This window comes from Nicotiana tabacum, chromosome 17 (assembly GCF_000715075.1).
Source record: "Nicotiana tabacum cultivar K326 chromosome 17, ASM71507v2, whole genome shotgun sequence".
NCBI lineage: Eukaryota > Viridiplantae > Streptophyta > Magnoliopsida > Solanales > Solanaceae > Nicotiana > Nicotiana tabacum.
In genome coordinates, this window is record NC_134096.1 from 1,000,311 (window position 1) to 1,007,158 (window position 6,848).

Sequence of the window (6,848 nt, forward strand, 5' to 3'; positions counted from 1 at the left end):
CCCAACGGCTATATTTTTTTTTTAAAATAAAAAATAATCGTTGGGACCGTTTGGTCCGCTAAGGGACCGATTCGATCCAGGACCGATCCTGATCTCTGGCGGGCTAAATGGTCCCGAGCCTGGCGGGCCCAAATCATAGGACCGGCCCAGGCCCACTAAAACCGGGCCAAACGGTCCTGGCCCGTTTGACCCTACAGTCCCGGACCTGGACCGGCCCACTTGTCACCCTTTTCTCTTCCTCATATTTCTACGTATTTTGTAATTGCCATCCCAATTACATTACAATTATGGAATAAGTTCGCTTTTACTCTTTGTGCAACACTACGAATATACAGAAATCTCTTGTCCCTTTTTCCTTCACAGCGGCATCCATCCGGCAACACCTACACAACCATACCACTTTCCAGTAACACCTGCAAGCTATTCATACCAATTTTCTCTCCACGGTAATATCGATGTTCGTCTCTTTATGTCTACAATAATAAGCGTCAATATAATGACAAAAATCTGACTACTACCGTTGCAAGATCTATGGTCAACGTCGAAAATTGACAGAGAACACAGCCTTAGAGATCCGAAAGCTTATGAGAGAAATCCTTTGAAAGTTCCCGATCGAGCAACGTAATTTGATAATGAGAAATCTTAAGTCCCCAGGCAAAATCAAAATTTTAACTTTTCTGACAGTATCCTAAGTGTGAGATGGGCAGATGAGTTATGAGTATGTGGTTTAGTTTGATAGTCTTCATTTTTTTTTGTGTTTACTCATGATTTAGATATGAAGAACTAACAGGCATCTTCCCTTCGAGGATCAGACTTGATGCTTAAACTAAACATGTTTCTAAATTTTCCACATAATATTTCAGATTTCTATGTTGCTCCAGGCCTAAACGGGCCAAGTGGGCCGGTCCAAACGGTCCCGGTCCCGGTCCCGATCCCAAATTAAACGGGTCAAACGGTCCCGGGCTAAACGGACTTTTTGTAGGGACCGGCTCGGGACCGGGACCGGGACCGTTTGGTCCCGGGCTAAACGGTCTCGACCCGCGAGCTAAATGGGCTAAGTGAGCCCAACGGATTTTTAAAAAAAAATTAAATAGATATTAGAGATAAATTGATGTTTAAAAAAATATCTAAAGCAATGCTTTATAAATTTTATTATAGAATTGTGACCTAAATTTTATTTATATATATATACACTATACTATATATACATCTTATATCGAATATAACTTATATATATATATATATATACTATACTATACTATACGTACATCTTATATAGCTTATATACTATACACTTAGTGTATATTTATATATACATTTAATATATATACTATACTATATATACATCTTATATATAGTATATAAGATGTATATATAGCTTATCGAATATATATATATATATATATATATATATACAACATGCTATATATATATATATATATATATATATATATATATATCGAATATAGCTTATATATTATACACTTAGTAACAATAAAGTAAGCAATAGTAGCAATTATAGAAGGAAATTAGAGAAAGATTGTGATAGATTGATAGTTGAAAATAGGGGAAAATATAATTATAAAAAGTTTGGGGTTAAAACAAAGTTGGGGGAGGTTAAATGGCTATTTTATAAATAGCCAACGGCTATATTTTTTTTTTTTTAAAAAAAAAATTAAAAAAAAGTTATAAATATAGACGTTGGGACCGTTTGGCCCGCTAAGGGACCGGTCCCGGTCCCTGGCGGGCTAAATAGTCCCAGGCCTGACGGGCCCAAAGCATAGGATCGGCCCACAAGACCGGTCCAGGCCCACTAAAATCGGGCCAAACGATCCTGGCCCGTTAAGCTCGTTTGGCCCATTTGGCCTGCGGTCCCGGACCAGTCCCGGGCCTGAACCGGCCCACTTGCCACCCTTAGATGAGTATGTGGTTTAGTTTGATAGTCTTCATTTTTTTTGTGTGTTTACTCATGGTTTAGATATGAAGAACTAACATGCATCTTCCCTTCGAGGATCAGACTTGATGCTTAAACTAAACATGTTTCTAAATTTTCCACATAATATTTCAGATTTCTATGTTGCTCCGATCCTTTGATTTTCTATTTATATGATGATTGTACTAATACTTCCCGGATATACAATTTGCTTATTTTTCATTTGGTATGTACTCTCTCCGTCCCCTTTTATGAACGAATCATTTTTTGACCGCAATCATTCATATATATTTTGAATTTTTAATTATTAATATAACATATGATACTTTTTATGTAAATTTTAAATTTTATTTTAAAAAATTTAAAGATTCTATATTCAAATTTATAGTCAAAAGTCAAAACTAAGAAGTTTGAGTTTCAATAAACAAAAAATATCACATAAATGGGACAATAGGAGTAATATTCTCTCTCCAAAAAGCTGATATTTTTTTAATTTCAGAGTGTCAAATGAGTGGCTTTTTAGTGCTGACTTTTTATGTCATTTAAGTATTTTAAATTGTTAATTATTATGACTAATAATAATTTTTATATAGTTTTCAAATATAGAATTTTAAAAAGTTTCATCATTTTAAACTTTAGAGATTCTATACCTCAATTTGCAATCAAAATTAAGAAATTTAACTCTCGAAATATATATTAGCCTTTTTGGGACAACTGAAGGAATAATAATCAATTATTTTGACTTTTCTCTATTTTGAATTTCTCTGTTGGCTTAATGCTAGATTTAAAATTAGAATTGTGGTTAATTTTAATGTCATTAGTATGTTAATGCAAATGTGTGATTCGTATTGCAATAACTGATAATAAGCACCTTTTAAGATGATTTGTTGAACATTTACTCCAAATCAGATAGTATACTGTTATTTATCATTTTATCACTTCTTTTTTGTTAAAAAAAAAAATCTCTATCTCATTGTGCCCAAGAGGTCTTGACGTTTTTAACTTTTCCTTCAACTATGTAAGGTGTTACATAATAACTATACAAATTGAAGTAAACTTCGCTTCCCTCATTTAAGGTGTTTTCAGAACAATTGGCATAATAAAACTGAATGAGTTCAACTGAAAAGGACAAGAGGAAAGATGGAGACAATGAAAGAAAGAATAAAAAATTAATATAGAAAGTGGTTGTAAGAAGAAAAAGCAATAGAGTAGGAGTAGGATTGAGACGGAATTTATTTTTCCGTCATTGAGAGGGAAATTAAAAAATAGAAAATGGTAGGAAAATAGCAATAAAAGAATATGAAGAAGGAAAAGATTAGGAAAGAAACACATAACAAAAATGCAATTCAATGGACAAACTATGGGAATGTCATGACTTATTTAAATTAAATATATATATATACATTTTTTATTTCATGTTATTTGATGAATAGAAAAGTTTAGAGAAAAAAAATATTTATTATCTTATGAACGAAAATAAAGTAAATACATAAATAAACTAATCATTTATATAAAAAGTACTTTTTTTGTTTTTTCCCTTTTTTATATGAAATTTTGGTAACGAACAATGCAGGTTAATATAAACTCTAATTCCAAAAACATTTGTGATTTAATTAATAGATTATTGATTTTAAATGTATATACCTAAAAAACTTAATTTCTAAAAATATTATTTCTAATTTTTTTGAGGTTTTTCACCTCATGCGAAGAGCTAAAAAATTTACTAGTTATAAATAGTCATTAACCTTATGGAACTAAACAAAATCTTTCACTATGCTTACAAATTTGTCAAGAGTGTATGATTCTTCGCTTTTTCATTCTTGACAAATTCGTTTTCAATTTTGGTCATGAATTCCTTAGACGCGTAGTCTTTTCATATATAGTGCCCCGAATGTTTCTAGAATTGAATTGATGTTGGCAATAATATATTCATGATTTTATCTTCATTTTTGGCAATTGAATTATGAATTTTAAAGAGAAATTGGGGTTTTTAGCCTAAAGTTTCATAGATTGAGTTTTTGAAATTTGAATATCGATTCGGAGTCGGATTTGAGTGAAATTAGTATGGTTGGACTCGTAATTGAATGTGTTGTCGAATTTTATAGGTTTCTTTTGCTTCTGGAGAAGCAGTTGAAGGCAACAATGATCTTCTTACAACTATTTTACTCCTCTCACGAAAGCCACTCTTCAAATGCAAACTTGTTTGTAAAAGATGGCAATCTCTAATCTTTGATCCCAAATTTGTTTCCTTTTGGAGGCTTAAAATTCCTTCTTTTGGTAGCCTTTTTGTCAATAGATTTTGGCGCAAAGACAACAAGAGTTTTAAGTACTTCTATATTTCTTTTAAACTGATAATGGATTAATCCACTCTGAAGCTTCTCTCAAAGGTTTGCAAAATCCTTATGGCGAAGGTGTTGTGATTTTGAATTCTTGTGGTGGTTTACTTGTTTGTCGCACTGTGAAAAAGGAAAGAACTATAAACCCTATATGCAAACACTATGTCTGTAATCCGACTACAAACCAATTTATTTCTCTTCCTGAAATAACATATATGCATACTGAACATAGATATGGTGATGCTGCTGATTTTCTACACATGACTTTGGCTTTCGATTATTCTGTATCGTCTCATTTTAAAGTTATTCATGTAAGTTCTGATCGTCGTCTTAGCTCTTCTGACGTGAATTTTGAGATGGAAATATATTCTTCAGAGACTAATTTGTGGAGGAATTTGACATGTCAAATTTCAAAATCAGCTGTAAGAAGCGTGGACTTCAACAATGGGGTTTTCGTAAATAGAGCAATATTTTGGCCAGCATATAAATCTGAGACTTCTATCTATTTCGATCTTTACACAGAGAGCCTTCATCCGTATCCAATGCCATCTAAAAGAAGGGAAGCTATGTATTTAGGAAGCTTGAACGACCGTTTATATTACATTCGCTAAAAAAGGGGTTATCGCTTAGATATTTTTGAATTTGAAAAAGACTATTCCTCTTGGTGCTGCAAGTATCAGATATATTAATTTTCTCACTCTTATATGTGGAGATGAAAATCGGTACTTGGTCATTTGCACACAGCCCGCGGGCATGGTTTTGTCTATCAACTCGGAGGATAGTTCTTGTACAAACTTGTGTAAGTTGCTATTGCGTGTTTCTGATATGAAGTAGCTATCGATAATTTGTGGATCAGCAGTTCATTATTTGTCTGAAAATCCATTTTGGGTAGGAAACAAACGGGGCATATAGCATGCAATGGCACAAGTGGTGGGATTTAATTAACACATTTTTTTATATTTTTTTTTGTATTGATCTTTAATCCTTGTTCTAAGAAGCACTTTTCAAGGTAAGATGTACTTTGTGATGTTGGTTACTACATACAAAATGATTTTGATATTTTGAATCAGATTCATGAAACTGATTTTTTTTTCAATCAGTTTCTAGTTTCTCAACTAGGCCAAAAAGTAGCTAGTAGTCTCCGAAAATTCTATTTGCAGGTAATATTGCCAAGAAATGAGATAGAAACAAGGCAAAGTTAGGGGCAGGATCTACCGAAACACTTAATTAAAATGATGTGCATGAAACACATTGCGTAACACCACACCACCTTCACCAATTGCCTCAGCAAAACATATTCTACAAGAAATTATAGATATGACAACAGTTTCTAATGTTATGCAGTCATATAAATGTTGCAAAAATCACTAACAAACATTACACTTGTATCCATAATTTCAAGATCAAGAATTTTCCACATTTATATTACAGTCAGTAATTCAACAGTGACATTTTGTTTACGACTATCATAAATGTCAGCATTATGAATTGCCAACTGATCATTTTCTTATAACAAATTTAGAAGTGCTAGAAAAGTTTGGATTGCTAGTCACATGTGCGATTATCAGCAAACTATAAGAAAAATCTGTTAAAAACAAAACAAAGAAGCAAAAAGAGAAATGAAGAGAGTCCTTTGCTGCAATAGTTGCCTTTAAAATCCAGACTAATAACTCTTTGCCCGAAAAACGGATAGAGTTAAATTTATACGCAGTTCTAAGGATATGTGGTATAAATTGATACAAATTAGGAAAGATAAATAAATGAATGCTGAAATTAATTACAAAAGAGATGAATGCAAACCGGATGAACTAGTTAGCTCAAGCCTTCAATTTTAATCACCTCCGAATTGGGTGAAGAACGATAAATAGAAGAAACAATATCACCAAAAATTCCATAAACCAAAGGGGAGATAGTATTAGCTCTATTTTCTGTATATATTAGAATGAAATGTGTGTGTGTGTCCATCAATCTGCCTCTTACAAATGATAATCACTCTTAATATAGTGAAGGAATCACATTTTGGATATAATTAAAAATACATAGTGGAGATCCCATGATAGATTAATTAATTTAGCTTTTCTTTGATTTCCGCCAAGATTCTCTCCCTAAGTGCGGCTATAACGGCTCTTTTGTCCCTCGGCTCGATCTCGATCTTGGCCGGTCTCGGTATGGGTCGATCTCTGAGTCTCGGGCTCGATATTGATCGATTTCTGGGTCTTGAGCTCGATATTGATCGGTGTCTGGATCTCGAAACCGATATCGATCGGTCTCTAGATCTCGAGCTCGATAACCCAACTTCTCATCATAACTCGATATTATAATGACGACCCTCGATCTATCATGTTCCAATCTAGATTAATCACACGAAGGACATACTCAGTTTTGACCGTATACAGATAGTCCCCTCGTTTCTCGGAAAGAAGATGGCGAGAAACGATATGATTCTTCAACCTCTGACTAGACGAATGTTGACGCCTGCGGCGAGCCCTATTGTGACGTATGTGACAAACGTCCCGTCGGTTCAGTTACCAAGGCATTAAATGTGCGTCAGTCGATGGTCGGCCACTGCCAATTTTGAA